Raw genomic sequence first — 11,656 nt, 5'->3', positions numbered from 1 at the left:
GGCATGACCCCCTCATATAAGTAATAGTCATCAATTTATGGCAAGTCATTGGGCAGATCTGTCCTCAAAAGAATAAAAGTTAATGTGTAATTATCAATAAATTGAAAACTAGATAACTAGATCCTTAAACTTTACACATTAAGGATCCATATGAAACTCCCTTCAAACTTGCCAAATCATACACCTACCAAGGAAAGCAGTGTGTTCCTCCTCTCCCAAATTTGCACTAGACACCTGTTCTCTGAGCGCACAATTGAGAGAACAGATCCGAACCAAATCAAACCAAACTTTAACTCTTAATGTATTAAATTGTCTCTATTGTGGCAAGCTTATTTTTGAACATTTATTATTAAACTGGTTTGTATAACTTTGGTCTAGAGTAGTGTTTCAACCTTTTTCGTGGTGGACCAGTAAAATTATAGAAAAATATACAAGGATCAGCAGACACTCAGCTTAGATATTTACACGAGCAAAAAAAAAAAACTTAAGATATTTATTTTATTAGTAATTAAATTTACATATACATGTATCACTTATATCTATAAACAACAAAACCGTATATAAATGAAAATCAGAAAATAAATGTAGGAACTACAAACAAATCATATTAATTATAAATAATGAAAATTGGTGAGAAATTTGTTGTTGCTCTTTTACATAATTGTTTCAATGCCGGGTTGTAAATTACTTAAACCTAATCAAATAGAGAATTTATTGATAAACTATTCTTATTTGTAAGGAATTTTTTTTCAAATCCATAATATAATGACTGTAAATGTGTAGTAATAAAATCGTAATAAGAAATCAGAATTATTTTCTTAATTTTTTTTTTAAATGATCCATTTTGTTAAATGTAATTGTCATACTTCCCTGCAAACTTAAATATGTCACTTATATGCCAGTTTCGCAATCCAATACACATTTTGATAACAGAGACTGTCTTTCTACCACAAATATCTCAAAATGTTTCCGAGTTATATTTGCTGCTCTGTTGATACACATGTACACACACCGATACAATTTTTCCAGTATACACGAATTCAATGAAACAAAAATTTTGGAACTTTTTTGTGGTAATCTAAATCTTTGCAAAATAATAATTCTTTAATTTCTTCAGAAGAATAGTCAATGTACTGCTTTTTTTTTAGAAATATCACAAGATTATCAATCTAGATGGCAAACAATTGGTGATTTTTTAATACTTAACTGGTATTCAATATTTTGAGAAAAGATGATTGATCTGATCTGCAGCTGAAGGTCTAGAGTACAGTTTCTAAATAAAATTAGGATTTTTCTAATTAACTTTTTCCTTTTATTCAACTTGCGTTACACAAGTTTTATTACCCATGTTGTTATTGTACATCAAGCAAAAAATAAGGGTTTTATTTTGTCTTTTTAGTTTTCACCCCAGATTTCTCAAAAACTACATACGGTTCTGGGACCTATTTTATTTGATTTTTCAGGTAGATGACTATAAGAAATTGCTAATTCTGTCCCTTAATTAATGTCCAAAAAATTTAAGTGCGACCTCATGTAAATGGGGTAACTGAAATCTTTCACTAGCCGTAATACGCAGCATTTTAGGACATATGTTTATATGAATTTCATACATTAAAACAAGTAGGTTATGAAATTTTCAGGAGAGCTTCGTGATACTCTGCATATAATATAAAAAATAAAAACAACCAAAACACAGTACTTGGCTTAGTTAAACTTACCTTACCAACAATGGTGGCTTGTAGCTAAAATTAGTGCTGCTCCAGAAAAAATTTTTCTGGGCTTACAAGGCCATGGTTAATGTTTTCTGTAAAATAAAAGAACCGAAAAAAAAATTAATCAAATAGAATAACTGGAAGCAAGATAATAATCTAATTCTACACTTTATCTCATTCAAGAATACGATGCACAGTTTTTAATCATATTGTGCTTTAAAACTGTATTCAGTTTAACCGAATAAATAATAAAATGTCAATACAGATAATAACTTAATAAAATGCTCACTTAAAAACACTACAACAGTCCAATGGTGCATAATTTAAATTTTTATATACACAGAAACAAGCACATACTTAGTTTTTACTAATTATCTTCTCTTTCGTCCTTCCAGCATGTTTTTGGGCAGATTTGGCAATCAAAGAGCCCTTGCTTCCCATCATCTGATCACTACTGAAAAAACAACCACTTTCATATTCTTTCCATCGACTAAACTAGAAAAGGGAACGAACAAGGAACATTCCATACACAAGCAGAGTAAAGAAAAAACTACCATACACCAGTACTGCAGGAATGATAGTGCTCTCTCTCCCTTGCAGCTTCCTATGTGTGCATGTGCACAAAGCAAAACACCATAGTAGTATGTTTTGTTTACATTCAAGACAGGCCGACCAATCCTGAGCCAAGGTCACTGATCTTGAATGTAAACAGGTTATTCAGACACATTAAAGAGTCCACCAAGGTCTCTTTTCACGAGTCGACTGCCACTTTTCAGTTAAATTCTCACCACGCAAGCGAATTTCTACCACAAAAAGCATTCCAAAAACCGACTCTGTTTTTCTCTATAATCGATTCCAATATATTACAGCCGTATATGAGGTTTCTTCTCCGCCATTTTCCAGATGCAAGCGTCTTTCTACTGCAAAAACATGTTCATAATACAGGCGGTCAGGGAAGGAAGCGAGTGTCAACCGATGATCTCGTTGAGCGAGTGGATGAGGCAATTCGAGAAAATCATCGGTTCAGTACAAAAGTGCAGTTAAGTGTAGTCTTGTAATTCTCAGTTCGACCGTTCCTGAGATGTGTGGTTAATTGAAACCCAACAACCAAAGAACACCAGTACCCACGACCTAGTATTCAGATCGTATAAAAGCAACTGCCTTTACTAGGACTTTAACGCTGGAATTCTCGACTTCCAAATCAGCTGATTTCGGAAGACGCATTCACCACTACAAACTACCCACCACTAGACCGGTGGGTAAGAATTTATATCCCAGGATGGTTCATCGTATCGAGCTGAAATTTCGTATACTGCTAGGACACCAAGAGATTTGTTTGTGGAAAAATAATAAACCCGATGTCTCAATCCTTTCAAAATGTAAACGTTTTAATTATTAATATCTTTGCAACCGCTGGTTTATTTAAATATGTTGTTACAAAAATGTTAAGTTTTATGACAAAGAAAACAACACCGAAAAAAAAACTAGTTTTTATTTCTTCCCCAATAAAATTAAATAACTCGACACGACCTCAATCGGGATAATTTTTTTTATTATTGCTTCACCATATTAGCTTCGAAGCTTGTGCGTAGGAATATGAAATGGAAATTTTGTTGCGTATGAAAAATGCCACGCTTAATCTAGATTCGAACCAGAGACCTCCGGTCAGGGACCGAATTTTATTAACGTTAGTAGGCAACAGATTAATACGATTTTTCTGTCTACTTTGCTTCGATAAAACCCCGATTTTTTAAAGTTTTTATTTACATTTTGTCGGCTGTATTTACATTAATTTTCTCAGACTTAAATTATCTTCAATTTTTTATACTAAATCTTCATTTATTAGTTATTTAACTAAGCTATTGTACTACAAACCTAATATCAGGATCAGCCTTAACTAATTTTTTATCTTTTAAAGGATAATTACCCAGTGCTCGTGATGTTGCAAGTATATACCAGCTACCCGCCAAACCCCATTAAAGGTAATAAAGAAGTAAACCTTTCCTTTACAACTACACATTGTTTACTAAAAAAAAAAAATTGTTTTTCGATACCGAATTTTGTTTTACGTCGAATATCTTAAAAACTACTGGAGTTACAGTTCTAGGACCTGTTTTATCTTATTTCTCAGCTCAAAATACATAAGAAACCATCTACTACTACTTAATGTGGGTCGCAAAAGTTACAATAAGGCTTCTTTTTATTAGAAAAGTTGAAATCTTTCGCTAGCCGTAACTCAAAAACAAAGCGTTTCCAGACCTCTGTTTATATGAACTTTTTCATTATTTTCACAAGTAGAATATGTCCTGAAACTTTCTTGGTGGGACACGTGGATGTGTGTATTTATATACAGGTGTCCGGGAGGATTCTGCTAAACTTCATAGGCGTCCTATCATTAAAATTATGAAATACGTTCATATAAACTGGTGGTGTCCTAAGTGTTACTTTATTTGCCGTAGCCTTAAATAGTATAACAAAATGCGTGCAAAAACCGTGGTGTTCTTCATTTGTTGATTTTTTTAATTTATGCAGCATCTAAAACTTTAGCTACTACTTGTGAGAGGCTGCTCCAAAATACAATCACCCGTTTAGAATGTTGGTGTAAAATTACTGGATTTACGTTTTCTCTGGAGAAAACTAAGATGTTGACCCTCAACTGTTTTTACATGGTGAACCACGCACATGGATTAGATTTTTTAGGAATGTGGTTTGACAAACGACTAATGTGAGTAACACATTTAAAGAAGCTAAAGGTAAAATGTTACACATGCTGATTGTTGGGTAAAGTTAACAAAAAACACACAGCTCGTATTTGCCAAAAGAAATTGGACTTTAATTGAAAAGAAAACAAATGAACTTAAGTTAAATCATAACCTTAAAAAATAAAAATAAATTATGAAAGTAACAAAACTTAATGATACTTAATAAATATCAGCTGAATTAACATATGAATAATGATATTAAATGAGAAAATACATGAATATACATTTTTCAAATCTACAATTTAACAAAGCCTGAAAACAAGAGAACATAAAAAACCTTATTTACCATTATATACTTAGAAAAATATAGCATCAATGAACATAGTATGACTGGAAAACTATTGCATTACTGACATATGCTGTAATATTGAAAAATTAGCAATGAACAAATGTCATTAACTTAGAAAAATAAATTACAACAATTCTTATTATTGGCACTGGTCTTTCCTGATTTATGAACAACAAACTTAGCATTAAATAATTCAAACATGTAATTCTAGTTTAATGTGGAAAAAAGGCCACAATAATATTCTAGTACAAAAATAGTTAATTACAATAATCAAATTGTAATAAGTAAATAATATATAAATAGAATTCATTTTGGTAAATAAGCATTCTTGAAAATATAAAATTACAAAGTCCTAGGACATAACTGCACATCAGGAGTAATTTGCTTTAGGTTAATTTACGAGAAGTATTATGAATGCAGTTCATGAGTAGAAAAGGATTAATCTCGGCGATTAACAAGTTACAAGATTAAATTATAGAGTTAATTACAATAACAACAAATTGAAATTAATTAAGCACGTTAAAATAGGTTGCAGCTGAACAATGACACAACCTTATATAAGTCACCTGTCGTGACTGTACTTAAGTGAGTAAATGGTTTTTAAACTAAACTTGAAATTGAAAATGCATAAGGTACGATGAACTGAATGTTCCACAAATTTTAATGATAAAATAACTGTTTAACTGAAAATTGAACTTGCCTGTAGCACACAAATATTAGCAAGAGACGAACTCGTGAATGAAGGTAAATGAATACATACAGTAATCCTGGGCGTAGTCTGCAGTAGTGTATCAGGAATGCAGGGGTGAGACGTGGTTTAGAGGTTGAGCAGGACGTGGCGTCTCAAAATGTAGCAACGAGTTTGGAGAGATTCTGCATCGATGAAAATTGTAGTAAGCAGCTGGAGAAGATTCGGCGTCGATAGAAATGGCAGTTTGTAGTGATTGGCACACATTTCACGCGGACGTAATATACTGAATTGGAAGATAAACTTAACAAAGAGACGAGGCAAAACAAAACATAGATATCGGTGAAATCACGCAACACTGACGAGTAGAACTAGAAAATATTTCGACAGAGAAATACTACAACGTTTATAACAGTATGAAGACGACGAAAGTATTAACATTATACGAGAGAGAGAGAGAACATCGAAGCCTGGTCCTCCAGCTGGAGGACCAGGATCCTCACGACGTGAAAGTCAGGACTAGAATAAACCAAAGCTGACGTGGTGAGAGTAGGGGAAGCGAACAAAGCAATGGACAGAAGAGAGAGTGTGTGTGTGTGTTGACAACAAGAGTAGTGTCTAAGTGTTAGTATGAGAACGATTAGAGAGAACGTGTGGAATTCGGGAACGAAGACAAAACAAAAATAATTTACAAGCAAGCAGACCACTAAAGAATTACGTAAGGCTGATAAAATAAATTTCTGAATACCCAAGTTGAAGAAATGACATCAGGGCAGACAAAGAGAAATAGACTTCTAGGAACTGACAATATTGAAATTGGTGAGAACAAAAATACTTAAGAATATATATATATTAAGACTAAACGGCAATAAATAATGCGAGATATGAAATACGTTGACACCAATATGATGATGCAATCAGTAAGTCAAACTGGAAACTGAGAGAAATGATATCGAAAACAAACCCAAACAACCTATTTTAAAAATACACGTAGATAAGCCTTACAAAAATGCAAAATAAAATTACCAAGCCTGTAAACTACAAGACTCGACCATAACCTTGAATTCATTTGAATAAACCGACTTTACGCAAACGGCGTAAACACTGATAACTTTATCTAATACTCGTTAAGGAGCTGATCGAGTATGCATGTTGCGCTTCTATCGAGCTTTAGTTCGCTCCCGCTTGGACTACGGCTGCGTGGCTTATTCCTCCGCTCTTAGAATGCTAGATGCAGTCCATTATTCATTCATCCATTTTGCTACAGGTGCATTTCGTTCAAGCCCTGTGGTAAGTCAACTGGTGAGTCATCCCTTTGGAATAGTCAAAATCAAATGATCTGCATTTACGTAGCTCGTATTAAAGCCCAACGAAATCATGTAACTTTTAATACGGTGTTCTCTAATCCACATCGGTTGTTCCTGGTAACGACAAACCAGACCAGGAACAATCGAGACCTACTGCTTCCCTAGGCATCAGAGCTCAGCGCCTTCTCTTAGCTTTAAATACGAGGGTTATTTTTTTCAAGGTCCAATCGGTCGCAAAATAAAAAACCGCGCAAAAATCGGATGAACCTTTGCGCATATGTATTGCGCAGCGTCTCTAGTATGGCCCTCAATCACGCCGCGTCACTTCATTTTGTTCTGAACACTCAGCTAGCATGTAAACATGTCTACAACAATAGCATCTCCCGCCAAGTGGGAAGTGCGTGTCCTTCAGGCTGAGGGATGTAAGGTAGCTGAAATTCATCGACGAATAAGTAATGTATACGGTGAAACTTCAGCTAGTGACAGCAAAGTGCGACAATGGTGCAGGAACTTTAAAGCAGGACGTACAGATGTTCATGATGCAGGCGGTCAGGGAAGGAAGCGAGTGTCAACCGATGATCTCGTTGAGTGAGTGGATGAGGCAATTCGAGAAAATCATCGGTTCACAATTTCTGTACTGAGTGATTGGTTTCCTGAAATTTCAAGGTCAGCTCTCTACACCATTGTGAGTGAGAAACTTCAGTACCGCAAACTGTGTGCGAGAAGGGTTCCGAAGATGCTGTCCGACCATCACAAAACAATGAGAATAGACGCCTTCCTAACGTTTCTCCAGCGCTACCACAATGAAGATTTTTTGAACAAAATTGTCACAGGGGACGAGACATGGGTCCATTTCGAAACTGAAGAAACAAAAGAACAATCCAAACAGTGGATGCATTCTCATTCTCTCAGTAAACCAAAGAAATTCAAGCGAACCTTCTGCAACAGAAAGTGTATGGCTACTGTGTTCTGGGACCGGAATGGAATTCTCTTGGTGGAATTCATGGAACGTGGCACGACCATCACTGCAGCCTCATACTGCGTGACTCTTCAACGTCTACGAAGGGCAATTCAGAATAAGCGGAGAGGAATGTTGTCATCAGGCATTGTCTTCTCCATGACAATGCTCAGTCACACACTGCAGCTGTAACAAAGATGCTCCTGCAGCGTTTTCGTTGGGAAGTGTTTTATCACCCACCATACAGCCCGGACTTGCCTCCTTCCGATTTTTACCTCTTTGCTAACATGAAACGCTGGCTAGGAGGACAGCATTTTGGGACAGACATCGAGCTGCAGACCAGCGTAGAAACATGGCTGAAACCACAGGCGGCTCCGTTCTATGACGAGTGTATTGGAAAGTTGGTACCACGCTACGACAAACGTCTAAATCGGAGTGGCGACTACGTAAAGAAATAGCGTAACTATGTAACTACTTGTTACAAATAATTTTTTTTTAAATTTTCACTGTGGTTTTAATTTCGTGACCGATCGGACCTTGAAAAAAAATAACTCTCGTATACAATTATCTCAGTTTTTACTGTTACTACCCCCCCCCCCCTCCATTGTCGGGCTTCTATTTAAATACTGCTTTGGTCTTTGTCATTATCATACCACAAATCCGATTATGTTACGAAAAGAATTTTATATTAAAAATAGCGTGAATCCTGATGCTATAGTTTACACAGACGGCTCTAAAAACGTTGTTTGGCAATAGAACATAAATATTTTGTCTTCCCAGAATCGTCAGTATTTTCGTTGTGGAGCTGTGCTAATAAAGCCTTAAATATAATCACCCCAAAAATTCTACACGTACTTATCTAGTCAAATTCCACGAGTGGCTTGCAGGCGATTAGCGACATGTACTTTCTTTTTCCTGTTTAGCCTCCGGTAACTTCCGTTTAGATAATTCTTCACAGGATGATATGTATGAGTGTAGTCTTGTACAGTCTCAGTTCGACCATTCCTGAGATGTGTGGTTAATTGAAACCCAACCACCAAAGAACACCGGTATCCAAGATCTAGTATTCAAATCTGTGTAAAAATAACTGGCTTTACTAGGACTTGAACGCTGGAACTCTCGACTTCCAAATCAGCCGATTTGGGAAGACGCGTTCACCACTAGACCAACCCGGTGGGTCTAGCTACATGTACTCCAGACACCCTACTGTATAGGAGATTCAGTGTTATTTATCAAATATCTCAATGTAATACAACTGTGAGATTCTGCTGGATCGCCAGCCATATTAAGATCTCAGGCAATGAGCGCGGCTTGTTTCCAGCCTCCTTTCACTAATCGCGTTATCTCGAACGAGACAAAGCGATTATGAAGAGTGCCAAGGTGAATGGAATGCTACCATCTACAACAAACTTCAACCAGTTTAGAACACTGTGTTACCGTGGAGCTCCTCATGCAGAAATATCCGTCGAGAGGTCATTTGCGAATAGGGCACACTAGGCTCACTCATGGATATCTGATGACACAATCAGATGCACCCGTCTGTGCTCGATGCGACTGCCAACTAACTGTGCATCACATCCTTGTGGGATCTATCTGTTATGCGGCATTGTGTCGCAAGTTTAAACTAGGGGCCGACATGCGAAGAATGGACGTCGGTAATCGAAAAGTTGCGGAACGGCTCTGGGAAAGCATAGAGGTGAACTGTTTTCTAAATCGAGGCCAGTATGGCTTCACGAAAAGGGTTGGCACTGAGGATTGCATCTTAAATGCTCTTGCAGAGGTGGAAAGCGCCAACTGTAAATACGTTTTGACAATTTTTATAGACAGAGGCTGCATTTCCTTCCTTGTGTTGGAGTTCTGTCCTCTATGAGTTGTAACACCGCAGGCCGTGACTATTTGTCTAATCGTACGATCCTGTTTAAAGATGCGCACCTAGCTGTGGAAAAATCTGTCATCAGGGGAAGCCCGCAGGGTTCTGTTCTCGGTCCCCTGTTGTGGAACCTGGTATTTGACGGGTTTCTGCGATTGAAATTCCCAGAAGGGGTCACGGCTCAGGCTTTCGCCGATGACTCTACTTTTAGTTTGTGGTAATTCACGATCGCGGAGGGCTGGAAGGACATTCCAAATTTAAAGATTTTTGTGCCCAAGACGAAGTTTATGCCTTAAGGGTGCAAAAAAGTTATCATTACCCACATTAAATACAAAGGCTGTCTAATCAGCCGAGTGAGAGTTCACAAGTATCTAGGTGTTTTGTTTGATGAAACGTTGCTGTTTATCAACCACATTAGGCAATAACGGCGGACGCCGTCTCAGTGATGCAAAAACTTAGGATTGCTTGGAAGGTTTATGGGTTGTCTGGCCGTCAAATGTGCATGGTGTACCGAGGCGTCTTCGAAAGCACAACTGGGCGCATAGGTTGGATTTGAATAGAGCACCTTTTCAAAACTGAAGGAGTGCTCAGCGCACAGCCTTAATTTTACGCACTGGTATTTTTACATCAACATCCTACGCGGTCACCACCGTATTGGGAAAGGCTCTCCCAATCGATTTAGTGGTGAAAGTTCGGGCAGCCCGTGGAGGCCGGGAAGCCGTTTCAGGCCGGACAGTAAAGGAACAGAACGGTGATTACAATGCACCAATCTATAAATTTCGTTCATTTGCCACCTCCCGCCTGCGGAAGAGGCTGCAGAGCCTCGCGATGGAAGCTGGAATGGGACATCACGACTAAGGAAAGATCCCTGTACAAGTTTATACGGGATCTGGGGGTTATTATATTGATATGATACATCAGAAAGAATTTATGGGGAGGATGGTATGCCTTGAATTCGTTTTTAATGGCAACGGGTGCTCACCAACCATATTAATTTGAACCAATATCTGATTCAGTTCCGCCTGGCAGCTAATGAGCTGTGCGTTTGCGGGAGGTCTAGTCAAATGAATGCCTGATGTTCAACTACCCTGCTCTTGGGGGGCAGATACTGGGCTAACCTGGAACTTACAGATCAAGGGGAAAATTAGTCACTCACAAGCGGAGAGTCAATGTGGTGACAGCCATATTGTCAGACTGGTTGGGAGTTCCTTGATGCGGTTGCTATGTTCAACCGACATCAGTAGTTTACTTAAGGGAAAGACTCCTAACGCACTGCTGTTAGAAACTAACCTACAGATTTATGGCTGACCACCAGCCAATTAAGGCTCCAAGCACTTTAATATGGTACAGGTACTTGCTGGCATTCAGCAACCTAGGCGTGGCAGCGAATTGCTATCTAGACAAAGTAAACTTTAATTTATGGATGTCATATATTTTTAGTAGTAGACAGGATGCGCCTACCCATTTTAGTAAATATATAAGTGAGCGGTTGGGACACATACACCAGTGGTGTATGGCACCGCATTTAGTCCACTCATGCTGTTAGGTAAGCTCTAGGATCTATTTAGGACACTGGTCGCTAAACTGTTTCATGGCTCAGTAGCAGTTTGTGGCACAGACATTCAGTCTTATGCTTTAGGGCAACCAAATGTTGTGGTGGCAGAAGAAATGCCAAGCAAACCAATATTTAGCAATTAAATACAGTGTTTTATATATAAATAAAATTTAATAATTGCTACTTCAAACTGACAAAAGTGCACTAAATAATCTCTTTATTTTTAACATCTAATCAAACAAACATCATGTTATGAATGCAAATTTTTATATTAACCAAAAATTATATTACTGCTATTTTAATCAGGATGTGATGTCACACAAAGGTTTTCTTAATAACCGGAGGTTAAATAATTTCATAAATAAATTAATCAAAAAATAAGCTTTTTTTTTAATTTCTTAAAAATAATTTTAAATGATACCATTTAATAAAATAATAAAAAAAATATTGTAAAATAATAACCGACTGTGATTTAATGTATGTTATTTTTTTTAAATAAATTTTAAACAGTAAAA

Source organism: Lycorma delicatula, chromosome 11 (assembly GCF_047948215.1).
Source record: "Lycorma delicatula isolate Av1 chromosome 11, ASM4794821v1, whole genome shotgun sequence".
NCBI classification, from domain to species: Eukaryota; Metazoa; Arthropoda; class Insecta; order Hemiptera; family Fulgoridae; genus Lycorma; species Lycorma delicatula.
This window is presented reverse-complemented; position numbering follows the sequence as displayed.